General features: G+C 38.4%; 1 protein-coding gene across 11 annotated transcripts in view; it reads right to left on the bottom strand.

Moving 5' to 3' along the window:
- LOC126946324 (cytochrome c oxidase subunit 7B, mitochondrial) overlaps positions 1-20,432 on the bottom strand; it is a 1,159,743-nt gene that overhangs the window by 713,995 nt on the left and 425,316 nt on the right. The window contains exon 1 of one of the 11 annotated variants that reach the window (XM_050776491.1): positions 7,788-7,791. The exons of the other annotated variants lie outside the window; for them this stretch is intronic. The gene's annotated coding sequence lies outside the window, so the exon portion shown is untranslated. Of the gene's footprint in view, positions 1-7,787; positions 7,792-20,432 lie in introns of those variants that run through there. 11 annotated transcript variants of the gene reach the window in all.

Here is a 20,432-nt window from a genome sequence, read left to right as displayed (position 1 = left end):
TCTCCACCCGAAATCAACAGAATATACATTCTTCTCAATACCACATTGCACTTATTCTAAAATTGACCACATAATTGGAAGTAAGACACTCCCGAGCAAATGTAAAAGAACAGAAATCACAACAAACCAGACCACAGTGCAATCAAACTAGAACTCAGAATTAAGAATCTCACTCAAAACCACACAACTAAATGGAAACTGAACAACCTGCTCCTGAATGAATAATGCATAATAAATGAAATAAAGACAGATATAAAGATGTTCTTTGAAACCAATGAGAACAAAGACACAATGTACCAGAATCTCTGGGACACATTTAAAGCAGTGTGTAGAGGGAAGTTTATAGCAATAAATGCCGACAAGAGAAAGAAAGAGAGATCTAAAATCGACACCCTAACAACACAATTAAAAGAACTAGAGAAACAAGAGGAAACACATTCAAAAGCTAGTAGAAGGCAAGAAATAACTAAGATCAGAGCAGAACTGAAGGAGATAGAGACACAAAAAACCCTCCAAAAAATCAATGAATACAGGAGCTGGTTTTTTGAAAAGATCAACAAAATCGATAGACCGCTAGCTAGACTAATAAAGAAGAAAAGAGAGAAGAATAAAATAGACACAATAAAAAATGATAAAGGGGGTATCCCACCGATCCCACAGAAATGCAAACTACCATCAAAGAATACTATAAATGCCTCTATGCAAGTAAACTAGAAAACCTAGAAGAAATGGACAAATTCTTGGACACATGCACCCTCCCAAGACTAAACCAGGAAGAAGTTGAATGTCTGTATAGACCAATAACAGGTTCTGAAATTGAGGCAATAATTAATATCCTACCAACCAAAAACAGTCCAAACCCGCAGCCAATATCATATTGAATGGATGAAAACTGGAAGCATTCACTCTGAAAGCAGGCACAAGACAAGGATGCTCTCTCTGACCACTGCCATTCAACATAGTATTGCAAGCTCTGGCCAGGGCAATCAGGCAAGAGAAAGCAATAAAGAATATTCAAGTAGGAAGACAGGAAGTCAAATTGTTTCTGTTTGCAGATGACATGATTGTATATTTAGAAAACACCATAATCTCGGCCCAAAATTTCCTTTAGCTGATAAGCAACTTCAGCAAAGTCTCAGGATACAAAACTAATGTGCAAAACTCACAAGAATTCTTATACAACAATAACAGACAAACAGAGCATCAAATCATGAGTGAAATCCCATTCACAATTGCTTCAAAGAGAATAGAATACCTAGGAATACAGCTGTCAAGGGATGTGAAGGACCTCTTCAAGGAGAACTACAAACCACTGCTCAAGGAAATAAGAGAGGACACAAACAAATGGAAAAAGATTCCATGCTCACGGATAGAAAGAATCATTGTGAAAATGGCCATACTGTCCAAAGTAATTTATAGATTCAATGCCATGCCCATCAAGCTACCAATAACTTTCTTCACAGAATTGGAAAAAACTACTTTGAAGTTCATGTAGAACCAAAAAAGAGCCTGAATTGCCAAGATAATTCTGGGCAAAAAGAACAAATCTGGGGGCATCATGCTACCTGACATCAAACTGTACTACAAGGCTACAGTAAGCAAAACAGCATGGTACTGGTACCCAAACGGAGATACAGAACAATGGAACAGAACGGAGCCCTCAGAAATAATACCACACATCTACAGCCATCTGATCTTTGACAAACCTGACAAAAACCAGAAATGAGGAAAGGATTCCCTATTTAATAAAGAGTACTGGGAAAGCTGGCTAGCCATATGTAGAAAGCTGAAACTGGATCCCTTCCAAACACCTTACACAAAAATTAACTCAAGATGAATTAAAGACTTAAATGTCAGACCTAAAACCATAAAAACACTAGAAGAAAACCTAGGCAATACCATGCAGGACATAGGCATGGGTGAGGACTTCATGACTAAAACACCAAAAGCAATGGCAACAGAAGCCAAAATTGACAAATGGGATCTAATTAAACTAAAGAACTTCTGCACAGCAAAATAACTACCATCAGAGTTAACAGGCAACCTACAGAATGGAAGAAAATATTTGCAATCTACCCATCTGACAAAGGGCTAATATCCAGAATCTACAAAGAACTTAAGCAAATTTACAAAAAAACAAAAAACAAACAAAAAACAGCAACAACAAAAAGCACACACAAAAAATCAAACAATCCCATAAAAAAGTGGGCAAAGGAGATGAACAGACATTTTTTCAAAAGAAGACTTTTATGCAACAAACAGACATATGAAAAAATGCTGATCATCACTGGTCATTAGAGAAATGCAAAACAAAACCACAATGAGATGCCATCTCACACCAGTTAGAATGGTGATCATTAAAAAGTCAGGAAACAACAGATGCTGGAGAGGATGTGGAGAAATAGGAATGCTTTTACACTGTTGGTGAAAGTGTAAACTAATTCAACCATTGTGGAAGACAGTGTGGCGATTCCTCAAGGATCTAGAACTAGAAATACCATTTGGCCCAGCAATCCCATTACTAGGTATATACCCAAAGGATTATAAATCATTCTACTGTAAAGACACATGCACACACATGGTTATTGTGGCACTATTCACAATAGCAAAGACTTGGAACCAACCCAAATGTCCATCATTGATAGACTGGATTAAGAAAATGTGGCACATATACAACATGGAATACTATGCAGCCATAAAAAAGAATGAGTTCATGTTTTTTGTAAGGACATGGATGAAGCTGGAAACCATCATTCTCAGCAAACTATCAAAAGAACAGAAAACAAAACACCGCATGTTCTCACTCATAGGTGGGAATTGAACATTGAGAACACTTGGACACAGGAAGGGGAACATCACACACTGGGGCTTGTCATGGGGTGGGGTTATCAGGGAGGAATAGAATTCGGAGAAATACCTAATGTAAATGACGAGTTATTGGGTGCAGCAAACCAACATGGCACAAGTATACCTATGCAACAAACCTGCACGTTGTGCACATGTACCCTAGATCTTAAAGTATTAAAAAAAAAGTCAGGAAAGAACAGATGCTGGAGAGGTTGTCGAAAAATAGGAACGCTTGTGGAAAAATAGGAATGCTTTTACACTGTTGGTGGGAGTGTAAATTAGTTCAACCATTGTGGAAGAGAGTGTGATGATTCCTCAAGGATCCAGAAGTAGAAATACCATTTGACCCAGCAATCCCATTACTGGGCATTTACCCAAAAGATTATAATCATTCTACAATAAAGACACATGCACATGTATGTTTATTGCGGCACTATTCACAATAGCAAAGACTGGGAACCAACCCAAATGCCCATCAATGATAGATTGGATAAAGAAAATGTGGCACATATACACCATGGAATACTATGTAGCCATAAAAAAGAATGATTTCATGTCCTTTGCAGGGACATGGATGAAGCTGGAAACCATCGTTCTCAGCAAACTATCACAAGAGCGGAAAACCAAACACCACATGTTCTCACTCATAAGTGGGAGTTGAATAAAAAGAACACAGGGACACAAGGAGGGAATAATCACACACTGGGGCCTGTTGGGGTGGTGGGCTATGGGAGGGATAACATTAGGAGAAATACCTAATGTAGGTGATGGGTTGATGGGTGCAGCAAACCACCATGGCATGTGCATACCTATGTAACGAAACTGCATGTTCTGCACATGTAACCCAGAACTTAAAATATAAAAACAACAGCAACAACAAAAAAACCTGAAGTCATAACAACTACTCTGTCTGACAACTGCACAATAAAATTGGAAATGGGGACTAAGAAAAGTGCTCAAAACCATACAGTTGCATGTAAATTGCGCAACCTTCTTCTGAATGACTTTTGCATAAAGAATAAAATTAAGGCAGGACTCAAGAAGTTCTTAGAAAGTAGTAAAAATAAAGATACAATATACCACAATCTCTAGGACACAGCAAGGACAGTGTTAAGAGGGAAATTTATGGTACTAAATGCCCATGCCACAAAATTGCAAAGATCTCAAATTAACAAGCTTACTTCAGAAGTAAAATAATCAGAGCAACAGGAACAAATCAACCTCAAATTTAGCAGAATATGAGAAATAACAAAAATTAAAGCTGAACTGAAGGAAATTGACACACAAAAAACCATTCAAATATGAATGAATTAAGGAATTGGTTGTTTATTTATTAATAAAGTAGGCTACTAGCCAGACTGATTAAGAAGAAAAGAGAGAAGATCCAAAAAAATACAATCAGAAATGATGAAGGGAATGTTACCACTGACTCCACAGAAGAAAACAATAATCAGAAACTACTACGAACACCTCTATTCACACAAACTAGAAAACCTAGAAGAGATGGATAAATTCATGTACACATACACCCTCCCAATACTGAACCAGGAAGAAATTGATTCCCTGAACTGACCAGTGATGAACTCCAAAATTGAATCAGCAATAAATAGCCTACCAACTTAGGAAAGTCCAGGTCCCAATGGATTCCCAGCCAAACTCTACGAGATGTGAAAGAAGAGCTTGTACCATTTCTACAGAAACTATTCCCAAAAATTGAGAAGGAAGGACTTCTCTTAAACTCATTCTATGGGGCCAGCATTATCTTTATTTTAAAGTCTGGCAGAGACACAATGCCAAGAAAACTTCAGGCCAATACCCTTGATGAACATTGATGCAAAAATCCTCAACAAAATACTGACAAACCAAATTCAGCAGCACAAAATAGTCATCGTACTATTTTAATTTTATATTTAAATTTATTTAACATATGTAACATATTTAAATAATTTAATAAAGTATGTATTAAATTTATTAATTAATCTGGTAAATAATAAATATAAAATAAATATAAATATAAAATGAATAATAAATAATAAACAAATTTTATAAATTTAAATTTATATTACTACTACAATAACAGCACAAATAAATTTATATTACTACAGCAAATTTATATTCCTACTATTATAGCAGTACAAATAGAGTCGCCTTACTATTTTGACAAACCCATAGCCAACATTATTGTGAGCGGGCAAAAGCTGAAATTATTTCCCCTGAAAATCAGCTCAAGACAAGAATGCTCTCTCTCACCATTTCTATTCAACATAGTATTGAAAGTCCTAGCCAGAGCAATCAGGCAAGAGATAGAAATAAAGGGCGTCCAAATAGGAAGAGAGGAAGTCAAACTATCTTTGTTTACAGATGACGTAATTTTATAGCTAGAAGACCCCATAGTCTTGGCCCCAAAGTTCCTTCAACTGATGAAACAATTACAGCAAAGTTGCAGGATACAAAATTCGTGTACAAATATCACAGCATTCCCATACACCAACAACAGCTAAACTGAGATCCAATCAGAACGGCAATCTCATTCAAAATTGCCACAAACGGAATAAAATACCCAGGAATCAGCTAACCAGGGAAGTCAAAGATCTCTATAATGAGAATTACAAAGCACTGGTCAAAGAAATTAGAGAAGACACAAATAAATGGAAAAATATCCCATGATCATGGATAGGAAGAATAAAATTTATTAAATTGCTACACTGCCCAAAGCAATGTACACATTCAATGCTATTCCTATCAAACTACCAACGACATTCTTTACAGACCTAGAAAAAATCATTTTAAGATTTATATGGAATTAGTAAATCACCTGAATAGCCAAGGCAATCCAAAGCAAGAACAAAGCTGGAAGAATCATGTTATCTGACTTCATTTTAATAGATGCAGAAAAAGCATTAAATAAAATCAAATATCCCTTCATGATAAAAATGGTGAACATATTAGGCATCAAAGGAACATACTTCAAAATCATAAGAGCCATCTGTTACAAACCCACAGCCAACATCATACTGAATGGGCAAAAAGTAGAATCATACCTCTAAGAACTAGAACAAGGTAAGAATTTTCACTCTCACCAGTGCTATTCAACATGGTACTGAAATTCTTAGTCAGAGGAATCAGGCAAGAAGAAAAAATAGAGGGTATCCAAATTGGAAAAGAAGTTAAATTATCTCTTTTTGCTGATGATATAATTCTATACCTAGAAAACTCTAAAGTTTCCACCAAAAGGATCCTAGACATGATAAGCCACTTAAATAAAGTTTTAGGATCCAGAATCAATGTACAGTAGCAATTCTATACACCAATAATGTTCAAGCTGAGGGCCAAATAAAAAATGCTATTTCCTTTATAACAGTCACACACACACACACACACAAATACCTAGGAATACTTCTAACCAAGGAGGAAAGATCTCTATGAGGAGAACTAGAAAACACTGATGAAAATAGTCATAGATTACACAAACAAATAAGCATTTCACGGTCATGCATTGGAAGATTCAACATCATAAAAATGTTTCTACAAGCCAAAGCAATCTACAGACTCAATACTGTTTCTATCAAATGACCACATGGTTTTTATTCACAGAATTAGATAAAACTATTCTAAAATTAATATGAAACCAAAAAAGAATACAAATAGCCAAAGCAATTCCAAAAGAACAAAATTGGAGGTATCACATTACCTGACTTCAAACTGTACTATAAGACTATAGTAACCAAAACAACATGGTACTGGTACAAAAATAAACACATGGAACAATGGAACAGAATAGAGAACCCAGAAATAAACTGATCTTCAACAAACTACACAAAAATAAGCAATGGAGAAAGGATTTCTTATTTAGTAAATGGTTCGGAGAAAAGTAGCTAACCGCACGTGAAATAATAAAACAATTTATACGTTTCATCATATAGAAAAATTAACTCTACATGGATTAAAGACTTAAAAGTAAACCCTCAAACTATAAAAATCCTAGAAATAAACCTAAGAAATACCCTTCTTTTTATTTATTTATTACTTTTTTTTTTTTTTATAGACACTGGGTCTCACAATGTTGCCTAGCCTTGTCTCGAACTTCTGGGCTCAAGTAATCCACTGGCCTCAGCCTCCTAAATTGTTGGGATTACAGTCATAAGCCACTGCATCTGGCCTGTAAATACTCTTCTTGAAATCAGCCTTGGCAGAATTATTTTTGGCTAAGTCCTCAAAAACAATACAACAAAAACAAAAATTGAGAAGTTGAACCTTATTTACCTAAAGAGCTTCTGCAACCTAATTAACCTAAAGAACTTCTGCACAGCAAAAGGAACTATCAACAGAGTAAACAGACAGCCTACAGAATGGGAGAAAATATTTGCCAACTATGCATCCAAAAAAACGATTAATACTCAGAAAATATTTGCCAACTATGCATCCAAAAAAATGATTAATACTCAGAATCTATAAAATACTTACACAAATCAACAAGAGAAAACAAATAATGCCATTAAAAAGTGGTCAAAGGAGAAAAACAGACCCTTCTGAAAAGATGCTCTAGAAGTGGCTAATATAAAAAATGGAAAGGGGGCTGAAACCAGGGAGCCAAGTAATCTGGCTTGGCAGTTCCCATCACCATGGAGCCCAGCAAGTTAAGATCCCGGTTTCAGCCCCCAGGTTGACTCAGACTGCTGTGCTGACAGCAAGAATTTCCAGCCAGTAGACCTGGGACTCTTGAGCTTTGTGGCGGGAGGAGTATCCAGCCTTGCTGAGGCTTGAGTAGGCGGTTTTACCCTCACAGTGTAAACAAAGCCTCTGGGAAGTTCAAACTGGGCAGAGTCCACCAGAGCTCAGCAAGGTCACTGTGGCCAGACTACCTCACTAGATTTCTCCTCTCTGGACAGGACATCTCTGAAAAAAAGAAAGCAGCCCCAATCACAGGCCAATAGATAAAACCCCCAACTCCCTAGGACAAAGCACCTGGGGAAAGGGGTGGCTGTGGTTGAAGCTTCAGCAGATTTAATTGTCTCTACCTGATGGCTCTGAAGAGTGCAGCAGATTTCCTAGCACAGTGTTCAAGCTCTGCTAAGGGTCAGACTGTCTCCTCAAGTGGGTCCCTGACCCTGGTGTCTCCTGACTGGGGGCTACCTCTCAGTAGGTGCTGACAGACACCTCATACAGGAGAGCTCTGGCTGGCATCTGGCGGGTGCCCTTCTGGGACAAAGCTTCCAGAGGAAGGAACAGGTAGCAATCTTTGCTGTTCTGCAGCTTCTGCTGGTGATATCCAGGAAAGGTCTGGAGTGGACCTCCAGGAAACTTCAGCAGACCTGCAGCAGAGGGGCCCGTTAGAAGGAAAACTAACGAACAGAGAGGAATATCATCAACATCAATAAAAAGGACGTCAACTAAGAAATCCCACCTGAAGGTCACGAACATCAAACACCAAAGGTAGATAAATTCACAAACACAGTGAGAAATAAGTGAAAAAAAGCTAAAAATTCAAAAAACAAGAATGCCTCTTCTCCTCCAAAAGATCACAACTTATTGCTAGCAAGGGAACAAAACTGGACGGAGAATGAGTTTGATGAGTTGACAGAAGTAGGATTCAGAAGGTGGGTAATAAACTCCTCCAAGCTAAAGGAGCATGTTCTGACCCAATGTAAGAAAGCTAAGAACCTTGAAAAAAGGTTAGATGAAATGCTAACTAGAATAACTAGTTTAAAGAAGAATATAAATGACCAGAAGGAGCTGTAAAACACAGCACAAGAACTTCATGAAGCATACACAAATATCCATAGCCAAATTGATCAGGTAGAAGAAAGGATACCAGAGATTTAAGCTCAACTTAATGAAATAAAGTGAGAAGACAATGTTAGAGAAAAAAGAAAGAAAAGGAATGAACAAAGCCTCCAAGAAACATGGGAGTATGTGAAAAGATCAAAGCTACATTTGATTGGTGTACCTGAAAGTGACGAGGAGAATGGAACCAAGCTGGAAAACACTCTTCAGAATATAATCCAGGACAACTTCCTCAACCTAGCAAGACAGGTCAACATTCAAATTCAGGAAACACAGAGAACACCATGAAGATATTTCTCGAGAAGAGCAATCCAAAGACTCGTAATTTTCAGATTCACCAAGGTTGAAATGAAGGAAAAAATGTTAAGGGCAGTCAAAGAGAAATCGTGTTGCCAACAATTGGAAGCCCTCAGAATAATAGCGGATCTCTCTGCAGAATCCCTACAAGCCAGAAGGTTGGGGGGGGGGCTAATATTTAACATTTGTAAAGAAAATAAATTTAAACCCAGAATTTCATATCCAGCCAAACTAAGCTTCATAAGTGAAGGAGAAATAAAATCCTTTAGAGACAAGCAAATGCTGAAAGATTTTGTCACCAGCAGGCTTGCCTTACAAGAGCTCCTGAAGGAAGCACTAAACATGGAAAGGAGCAATTTGTAACAGCCACTGCAAAAACATACCAAATTTTAAAGACAATTGACACTATGAAGAAACAGCATCAACTAACAGGCAAAATAACCAGCTATCATCATAATAACAGTATCGAATTCACACATATCAATATTAACCTTAAATGAAAATGGGCTAAATGCCCCAATCAAAAGACACAGACTGGCAAATTGGATGAAGAGTCAAGACCCATCGGTGTGCTGTATTCAGGAAATGCATCTTATGTGCAAAGATGCACATAAGCTCAAAATAAAGGGATGGAGGAATATTTACCAAGCAAATGGAAAACAATAAAAGCAGGGATTGCAATCCTAGTCTCTGATAAAACAAACTTTAAACCAACAAAGATCAAAAAATACAAAGAAGGCCATTACATAATGGTAAAGGGATCAATGCAACAAGAAGAACTAAATATTCTAAACAAATATGCACCCAATACAGGAGCACCCAGATTCATAAAGTGAGTCCTTAGAGACCTACAAATAGACTTAGGCTCCCACACAATAAAAGTGGGACAGTTTAACACCCCACTGTTAATATTAGAAAAATCAACAAGACAGAAAATTAACAAGGATATTCAGGACTTGAACTCAGCTCTGGACCAAGTGAACCTAACAGACATCTACAAAACTCTCCACCTCACATCCAAAGAATATACTTTCTTCTCAGCACCACATTGCACTTATTTTAAAATTGACCACATAATTGGAAGTAAAACACTCCTTGGCAAATACAAAATAACAGAAATTATAAAAAACAGTCTCTCAGACCACAGTGCAATCAATTTAGAACTCAGGATTAAGAAATTCATTCAAAACCACACAACTACATGGAAACTGAACAACCTGCTCCCGAGTGACTACTGGATAAATAACAAAATTAAGGCAGAAATAAAGATGTTCTTTGAAATTAATGAGAATGGAGGCACAAAACACCAGAATGTCGGGGACATATTTAAAGCAGTGTTTAAAGGGAAATTTATAGCACTAAATGCCCACAAGAGAAAGCAGGAAAGATCTAAAATTAACACTCTAACATTGCAATTAAAAGAACTAGAGAAGGAAGAACAAATTCAAATTCAAAACAAATCCAAAAGCTAGAAGACAACAAATATCAGAGCAGAAATGAAGAGGATAGAGACATGAAGAAAACCTTCACAAATAAATGAATCCAGGAGCTGTTTTTTTTTTGAAAATTTCAACAAAATAGATAGACCAGTATCCAGACTAATAAAGAAGAAAAGAGAGAACCAAACAGATGCAATAAAAAATGATAAAGGGGTAATCACCACTGATCCCACGGAAATACAAACTACCATCAGAGAATACTATAAACACCTCTACTTAAATAAACTAGAAAATTTAGAAGAAACGGAAATTCCTGGACACATACACTCTCCCAAGTCTAAACAAGAAAGAAGTCGAATCCCTCAGTAGACCAATAACAAGTTTTGAAATTGAGGCAGTAATTAATATACCACCATCCAAAAAATGTTCAGGACCAGATGGATTCACAGCGGAATTTTAGCAGAGGTACAAAGAAGAGCTGGTACCATTGCTTCTGAAATCATTCCAAACAATAGAAAAAGAGGAAATCCTCTTTAACTCATTTTATGAGGCCAACATCATCCTGATACCAAAACCTGGCAGAGACACACAAAAAAGAAATTTCAGGCCAATATCCCTGAAATCCCCGATAAACATCATGCAAAAATCCTCAATACAATACTGGCAAACTGAATCCAGCAGCACATCAAAAGCTTATCTACCACGATCAACTCGGCTTCAACCCTGGTATGCAAGGCTGATTCAACATACATAAATCAATAAATGTAATCCATCACTTAAATAGAAACAATGACAAAACCACATGATTATCTCAATAGATGCAGAAAAGGCCTTCGACAAAATTCAACAATCTTCATGATAAAAACTCTAAAAAATTAGATATTGATGGAATGTATCTCAAAAAAATAAGAGCTATTTATGACACACCCAGAGCCAATATCATACTGAATGGGCAAAAGCTGGAAGCAAAAGCTGGAAGCATTCCCTTTGAAAACTGGCACAAGACAAGGATGCCCTTTCTGACCATTGCTATTCAACATAGTGTTGGAAGTTCTGGCCAGGCCAATCAGGAAAGAGAGAAAAAAAAAAAAGGTATTCAAATAGGAAAAGGGGAAGTCAAATTATCTGTTTGCAGATGACATGATTCTATATTGAGAAAACCTCATCATCTCAGCCCCAAATCTCCTTAAACCGATAAGCAACTTCAGCAAAGTCTCAGGATATAAAATCGATATGCAAAAATCACAAGGATTGCTATACACCAATAATAGATAAATAGAGCCAAATCATGAGTGAACTCCCATTCACAATTGGTACAAACAGCATAAAATACCTAGGAATACAACTTACAAGGGATTTGAAGGAACTCTTCAAGGAGAACTACAAACCACTGGTCAAGGAAATAAGAGAGGACACGAATAATTGGAAAAAGATTCCATGTTCATGGATAGGAAGAATCAATATTGTGAAAGTGGCCATATGGCCCAAAGTAATTTATAGATTCAATAGTATCTCCATTAAGCTACCTTTGTCTTTCTTTAAGGAATTAGAAAAAACTACTTTAAATTTCATATTGAACCAAAAAAGAGCCCACATAGCCAAGACAATCCTAAGCAAAAAGAACAAAGCTGGAGGCATCATGCTACCTGACTTCAAACTATACTACAAGGCTCCAAAACAGCATGGTATTGGTACTAAAACAAATATATAGACCAATGGAACAGAACAGAGCCCTCAGAAAAAACACCACACATCTACAACCATTTGATCTTTGAGAAACCTGACAAAAACAAGAAAGGGGGAAAGGATTCCCAATTTAATAAATGTTGTTGGGAAAACTGCTAGCCATATGCAGACAACTGAAACTGGACGCCTTTCTTACACCTTATACAAAAATTAACTCAAAATGAATTATAGACTTAAATGTAAGACCTAAAACCATAAAAATCCTAGAAGAAAACTTAGGCAATACGATTCAGAACATAGGCATGGGCAAAGACTTCGTGACTAAAACACCAAATGCAATGGCAACAAAAACCAAAATAGACAAATGGGATCTAATTAAACTAAAGAGCTTCTGCACAGCAAAAGAAACTATCATGAGAGTGAACAGGCAACCTACAGAATGGGAGAAAATTTTTGCAATCTACTCATCTGACAAAGGGCTAATATCCGGAATCTATAAAAAATGTAAACAAATTTACAAGAAAAACCAAACCAAACAACTTCATTAAAAAGTGGGTGAAGGGCTTCTGGGGGGGGCGGAGCAAGATGGCCGAATAGGAACAGCTCCAGTCTCCAACTCCCAGCGCGAGCGACACAGAAGACCGGTGATTTCTGCATTTTCAACTGAGGTACTGGGTTCATCTCACTGGGGAGTGCCGGACGATCGGTGCTGGTCAGCTGCTGCAGCCCGACCAGCGAGAGCTGAAGCAGGGCGAGGCATTGCCTCACCTGGGAAGCGCAAGGGGGAAGGGAATCCCTTTTCCTAGCCAGGGGAACTGAGACACACAACACCTGGAAAATCGGGTAACTCCCACCCCAATACTGCGCTTTAAGCAAACAGGCACACCAGGAGATCATATCCCACGCCTGGCCGGGAGGGTCCCACACCCACGGAGCCTCCCTCATTGCTAACACAGCAGTCTGTGATCTACCGGCAAGGCAGCAGCGAGGCTGGGGGAGGGGCGCCCGCCATTGCGGAGGCTTAAGTAGGTAAACATAGCCGCTGGGAAGCTCGAACTGGGTGGAGCTCACAGCAGCTCAAGGAAACCTGCCTGTCTCTGTAGACTCCACCTCTGGGGACAGGGCACAACTATACAACAACAAAAGCAGCAGAAAACTCTGCAGACGCAAACGACTCTGTCTGACAGCTTTGAAGAGAGCAGTGGATCTCCCAACACGGAGGTTGAGATCTGAGAAGGGACAGACTCCCTGCTCAAGTGGGTCCCTGACCCCTGAGCAGCCTAACTGGGAGACATCCCCCACTAGGGGCAGTCTGACACCCCACACCTCACAGGGTGGAGTACAACCCTGAGAGGAAGCTTCCAAAGCAAGAATCAGACAGGTACACTCGCTGTTCAGAAATATTCTATCTTCTGCAGCCTCTGCTGCTGATACACAGGCAAATAGGGTCTGGAGTGGACCTCAAGCAATCTCCAACAGACCTACAGCTGAGGGTCCTGACTGTTAGAAGGACAACTATCAAACAGGAAGGACACCTACACCAAAACCCCATCAGTACATCACCATCATCAAAGACCAGAGGCAGATAAAACCACAAAGATGGGGAAAAAGCAGGGCAGAAAAGCTGGAAATTCAAAAAATAAGGGCGCATCTCCCCCGGCAAAGGAGCGCAGCTCATCGCCAGCAACGGATCAAAGCTGGACGGAGAATGACTTTGACGAGATGAGAGAAGAAGGCTTCAGTCCATCAAATTTCTCAGAGCTAAAGGAAGAATTACGTACCCAGCGCAAAGAAACTAAAAATCTTGAAAAAAAAGTGGAAGAATTGATGGCTAGAGTAATTAATGCAGAGAAGGTCCTAAACGAAATGAAAGAGATGAAAACCATGACACGAGAAATACGTGACAAATGCACAAGCTTCAGTAACCGACTCGATCAACTGGAAGAAAGAGTATCAGCGATTGAGGATCAAATGAATGAAATGAAGCGAGAAGAGAAACCAAAAGAAAAAAGAAGAAAAAGAAATGAACAAAGCCTGCAAGAAGTATGGGATTATGTAAAAAGACCAAATCTACGTCTGATTGGGGTGCCTGAAAGTGAGGGGGAAAATGGAACCAAGTTGGAAAACACTCTTCAGGATATCATCCAGGAGAACTTCCCCAACCTAGTAGGGCAGGCCAACATTCAAATCCAGGAAATACAGAGAACGCCACAAAGATACTCCTCGAGAAGAGCAACTCCAAGACACATAATTGCCAGATTCATCAAAGTTGAAATGAAGGAAAAAATCTTAAGAGCAGCCAGAGAGAAAGGTCGGGTTACCCACAAAGGGAAGCCCATCAGACTAACAGCAGATCTCTCGGCAGAAACTCTCCAAGCCAGAAGAGAGTGGGGGCCAATATTCAACATTCTTAAAGAAAAGAATTTTAAACCCAGAATTTCATATCCAGCCAAACTAAGTTTCATAAGTGAAGGAGAAATAAAATCCTTTACAGATAAGCAAATGCTTAGAGATTTTGTCACCACTAGGCCTGCCTTACAAGAGATCCTGAAGGAAGCACTCAACATGGAAAGGAACAACCGGTACCAGCCATTGCAAAAACATGCCAAAATGTAAAGACCATGGAGGCTAGGAAGAAACTGCATCAACTAACGACCAAAATAACCAGTTAATATCATAATGGCAGGATCAAGTTCACACATAACAATCTTAACCTTAAATGTAAATGGACTAAATGCTCCAATTAAAAGACACAGACTGGCAAACTGGATAAAGAGTCAAGACCCATCAGTCTGCTGTATTCAGGAGACCCATCTCACACGCAGAGACATACATAGGCTCAAAATAAAGGGATGGAGGAAGATTTACCAAGCAAATGGAGAACAAAAAAAAGCGGGGGTTGCTATACTAGTCTCTGATAAAACAGACTTTAAACCATCAAAGATCAAAAGAGACAAAGAAGGCCATTACATAATGGTAAAGGGATCAATTCAACAGGAAGAGCTAACTATCCTAAATATATATGCACCCAATACAGGAGCACCCAGATTCATAAAGCAAGTCCTTAGAGACTTACAAAGAGACTTAGACTCCCATACAATAATAATGGGAGACTTCAACACTCCACTGTCAACATTAGACAGATCAACGAGACAGAAAGTTAACAAGGATATCCAGGAATTGAACTCATCTCTGCAGCAAGCAGACCTAATAGACATCTACAGAACTCTCCACCCCAAATCAACAGAATATACATTCTTCTCAGCACCACATCGTACTTACTCCAAAATTGACCACGTAATTGGAAGTAAAGCACTCCTCAGCAAATGTACAAGAACAGAAATTATAACAAACTGTCTCTCAGACCACAGTGCAATCAAACTAGAACTCAGGACTAAGAAACTCAATCAAAACCGCTCAACTACATGGAAACTGAACAACCTGCTCCTGAATGACTACTGGGTACATAACGAAATGAAGGCAGAAATAAAGATGTTCTTTGAAACCAATGAGAACAAAGATACAACATACCAGAATCTCTGGGACACATTTAAAGCAGTGTGTAGAGGGAAATTTATAGCACTAAATGCCCACAAGAGAAAGCAGGAAAGATCTAAAATTGACACTCTAACATCACAATTAAAAGAGCTAGAGAAGCAAGAGCAAACACATTCGAAAGCTAGCAGAAGGCAAGAAATAACTAAGATCAGAGCAGAACTGAAGGAGATAGAGACACAAAAAACTCTCCAAAAAATCAATGAATCTAGGAGTTGGTTTTTTGAAAAGATCAACAAAATTGACAGACCACTAGCCAGACTAATAAAGAAGAAAAGAGAGAAGAATCAAATCTACGCAATTAAAAATGATAAAGGGGATATCACCACCGACCCCACAGAAATACAAACTACCATCAGAGAATACTATAAACACCTCTACGCAAATAAACTGGAAAATCTAGAAGAAATGGATAATTTCCTGGACACTTACACTCTTCCAAGACTAAACCAGGAAGAAGTTGAATCCCTGAATAGACCAATAGTAGGCTCTGAAATTGAGGCAATAATTAATAGCCTACCAACCAAAAAAAGTCCAGGACCAGATGGATTCACAGCTGAATTCTACCAGAGGTACAAGGAGGAGTTGGTACCATTCCTTCTGAAACTATTCCAATCAATAGAAAAAAAGGGAATCCTCCCTAACTCATTTTATGAGGCCAACATCATTCTGATACCAAAGCCTGGCAGAGACACAACAAAAAAAAGAGAATTTTAGACCAATATCCCTGATGAACATCGATGCAAAAATCCTCAATAAAATACTGGCAAACCGGGTTCAGCAACACATCAAAAAGCTTATCCACCATGATCAAGTGGGCTTCATCCCTGGGATGCAAGGCTGGTTCAACATTCGCAAATCAATAAACATAATCCAGCATATAAACAGAACCAAAGACAAGAACCACATGATTATCTCAATAGATGCAGAAAAGGCTTTTGACAAAATTCAACAGCCCTTCATGCTAAAAACGCTCAATAAATTCGGTATTGGTGGAACGTACCTCAAAATAATAAGAGCTATCTATGACAAACCCACAGCCAATATCATACTGAATGGGCAAAAAAACTGGAAAAAATTCCCTTTGAAAACTGGCACAAGACAGGGATGCCCTCTCTCACCACTCCTATTCAACATAGTGTTGGAAGTTCTGGCTAGGGCAATTAGGCAAGAGAAAGAAATCAAGGGTATTCAGTTAGGAAAAGAAGAAGTCAAATTGTCCCTCTTTGCAGATGACATGATTGTATATTTAGAAAACCCCATTGTCTCAGCCCAAAATCTTCTTAAGCTGATAAGCAATTTCAGCAAAGTCTCAGGATACAAAATTAATGTGCAAAAATCACAAGCATTCTTATACACCAGTAACAGACAAACAGAGAGCCAAATCAGGAATGAACTTCCATTCACAATTGCTTCAAAGAGAATAAAATACCTAGGAATTCAACTTACAAGGGATGTAAAGGACCTCTTCAAGGAGAACTACAAACCACTGCTCAGTGAAATCAAAGAGGACACAAACAAATGGAAGAACATACCATGCTCATGGATAGGAAGAATCAATATCGTGAAAATGGCCATACTGCCCAAGGTTATTTATAGATTCAATGCCATCCCCATCAAGCTACCAACGAGTTTCTTCACGGAATTGGAAAAAAAACTGCTTTAAAGTTCATATGGAACCAAAAAAGAGCCCGCATCTCCAAGACAATCCTAAGTCAAAAGAACAAAGCTGGAGGCATCACGCTACCTGACTTCAAACTATACTACAAAGCTACAGTAACCAAAACAGCATGGTACTGGTACCAAAACAGAGATATAGACCAATGGAACAGAACAGAGTCCTCAGAAATAATACCACACATCTACAGCCATCTGATCTTTGACAAACCTGAGAGAAACAAGAAATGGGGAAAGGATTCCCTATTTAATAAATGGTGCTGGGAAAATTGGCTAGCCGTAAGTAGAAAGCTGAAACTGGATCCTTTCCTTACTCCTTATACGAAAATTAATTCAAGATGGATTAAAGACTTAAATGTTAGACCTAATACCATAAAAATCCTAGAGGAAAACCTAGGTAGTACCATTCAGGACATAGGCATGGGCAAAGACTTCATGTCTAAAACACCAAAAGCAACAGCAGCAAAAGCCAAAATTGACAAATGGGATCTCATTAAACTAAAGAGCTTCTGCACAGCAAAAGAAACTACCATCAGAGTGAACAGGCAACCTACAGAATGGGAGAAAATTTTTGCAATCTACTCATCTGACAAAGGGCTAATATCCAGAACCTACAAAGAACTCAAACAAATTTACAAGAAAAAAACAAACAACCCCATCAAAAAGTGGGCAAAGGATATGAACAGACATTTCTCAAAAGAAGACATTCATACAGCCAACAGACACATGAAAAAATGCTCATCATCACTGGCCATCAGAGAAATGCAAATCAAAACCACAATGAGATACCATCTCACACCAGTTAGAATGGCGATCATTAAAAAGTCAGGAAACAACAGGTGCTGGAGAGGATGCGGAGAAATAGGAACACTTTTACACTGTTGGTGGGATTGTAAACTAGTTCAACCATTATGGAAAACAGTATGGCGATTCCTCAAGGATCTAGAACTAGATGTACCATATGACCCAGCCATCCCATTACTGGGTATATACCCAAAGGATTATAAATTATGCTACTATAAAGACACATGCACACGTATGTTTATTGCGGCACTATTCACAATAGCAAAGACTTGGAATCAACCCAAATGTCCATCAGTGACAGACTGGATTAAGAAAATGTGGCACATATACACCATGGAATACTATGCAGCCATCAAAAAGGATGAGTTTGTGTCCTTTGTAGGGACATGGATGCAGCTGGAAACCATCATTCTTAGCAAACTATCACAAGAACAGAAAACCAAACACCGCATGTTCTCACTCATAGGTGGGAACTGAACAATGAGATCACTCAGACTCAGGAAGGGGAACATCACACACCGGGGCCTATCATGGGGAGGGGGGAGGGGGGAGGGGGGAGGGATTGCATTGGGAGTTATACCTGATGTAAATGACGAGTTGATGGGTGCAGCACAGCAACAAGGCACAAGTATACATATGTAACAAACCTGCACGTTATGCACATGTACCCTACAACTTAAAGTATAATAATAATAAATAAATTAAAAATAAATAAATAAATAAATAAATAAAAAAAATTAAAAAAAAAAAAAAAAAAAAAGTGGGTGAAGGATATGAACAGGCAATTCTCAAAAGAAGACATTTATGCAGACAAGAGACATATGAAAAAATGCTCATCATCACTGGTCATTAGAGAAATGCAAAACAAAACCACAATAAGATAACATCTCACACCAGTTAGAATGACGATCATTAAAAAGTCAGGAAACAACAGATGCTGGAGAGAATGTGGAGAAATAGGAACACTTTTACACTGTTGGTGGGGTTGTAAATTAGTTCAACCATTGTGGAAGACAATGTGGCCATTCCTTAAGGTTCTAGAATTAGAAATGCCATTTGATCCAGCAATCCCATTACTGGGTATATACCCAAAGGATTATAAATCATTCTACTATAAAGACACATGCACACATATGTTTATTGCGGCACTATTCACAATAGCAAAGACTTGGAATGAACCCAAATGCCCATCAACGATAGACTTGATAAAGAAAATGTGGCACATATACACCATGCATTACTATGCAATACTATGCAGCCATAGAAAAGGAAGAGTTCATGTTTTTTTGTAGGGACATGGATGAAGCTGGAAACCATCATTCTCAGCAAACTAACACAAGAACAGAAAACCAAATAGCACATGTTCTTGTTCATAAGTGGGAGTTGAACAATGAGAACACATGGACACAGGCAGGGGAACATTACACACTGGGGCTTTGCAGGGAATGGGAGGCTAGGGGACAGATTGCATTAGGAGAAATACCTCATGTAGATGACAGGTTGATGGGTCCAGCAAGCCACCATGTCATGTGTATACCTATGCAAAAAACCTGCATATTCTGTACATGTATCCCAGAACTTCAAGTATAGTAAAAAATAATTTTAAAAATCTCAGTATCACTTATCATTAGAGAAATACAAATCAAAACCACAGTGAGATACCATCTCATACTAGTTGAATGACTATTATTAAAAAGTCAAAGCATGACAGATGTTTACGAGACTGCAGAGAAAATAGGCTTATACACTGTTTTTATAATTAATTAATTCAGCCACCGTGGAAAGCAGTTTGAAGATTTATCAAAGATCAAAAAATATAACCACCAACAGACCCAGGAAACCTATTACTGTGTATATATTGAAGGGAAAATTTTAAAAGACACCTGCTCTCTTATGTTTATTACGGCACAGTTCACAGTAACAAAAACATGGAATCAACCTAGGTGTTCCTCAATGCTGTATTGGATAAAGTAAATGTGGTACATATACACCGTGGAATACTGTGCAGCCATAGAAAAGAAAGAGATTATGTCCTTTGCAGCAACAAGGATGCAGGTGGTGGCCATCATTCTAAGTGAGTTATTGCATAAAGAGAATACCAAATATCAAATATTCTCACTTCTAAGTGGGAGCTAAAAGTTGGGCACACCTGGTCATAATGATGGAATCAATAGGCACTGGGTATTCCAAAAGGGGGAAGGGATTGAATGAGGAGGGGAGGGACTAAACACTTCCTATTGGACACTATTTTCACTATACAGGTGATGGGATCATTAGAAGCCCAAACATAAGCTTCACACCATATACCCTTAGCAAGCATGCACATGTACCCCCTGAGTATAT

The sequence above is a fragment of the Macaca thibetana genome, chromosome X, assembly GCF_024542745.1.
Source record: "Macaca thibetana thibetana isolate TM-01 chromosome X, ASM2454274v1, whole genome shotgun sequence".
Taxonomy (NCBI): domain Eukaryota; kingdom Metazoa; phylum Chordata; class Mammalia; order Primates; family Cercopithecidae; genus Macaca; species Macaca thibetana.
This window is presented reverse-complemented; position numbering and strand designations above follow the sequence as displayed.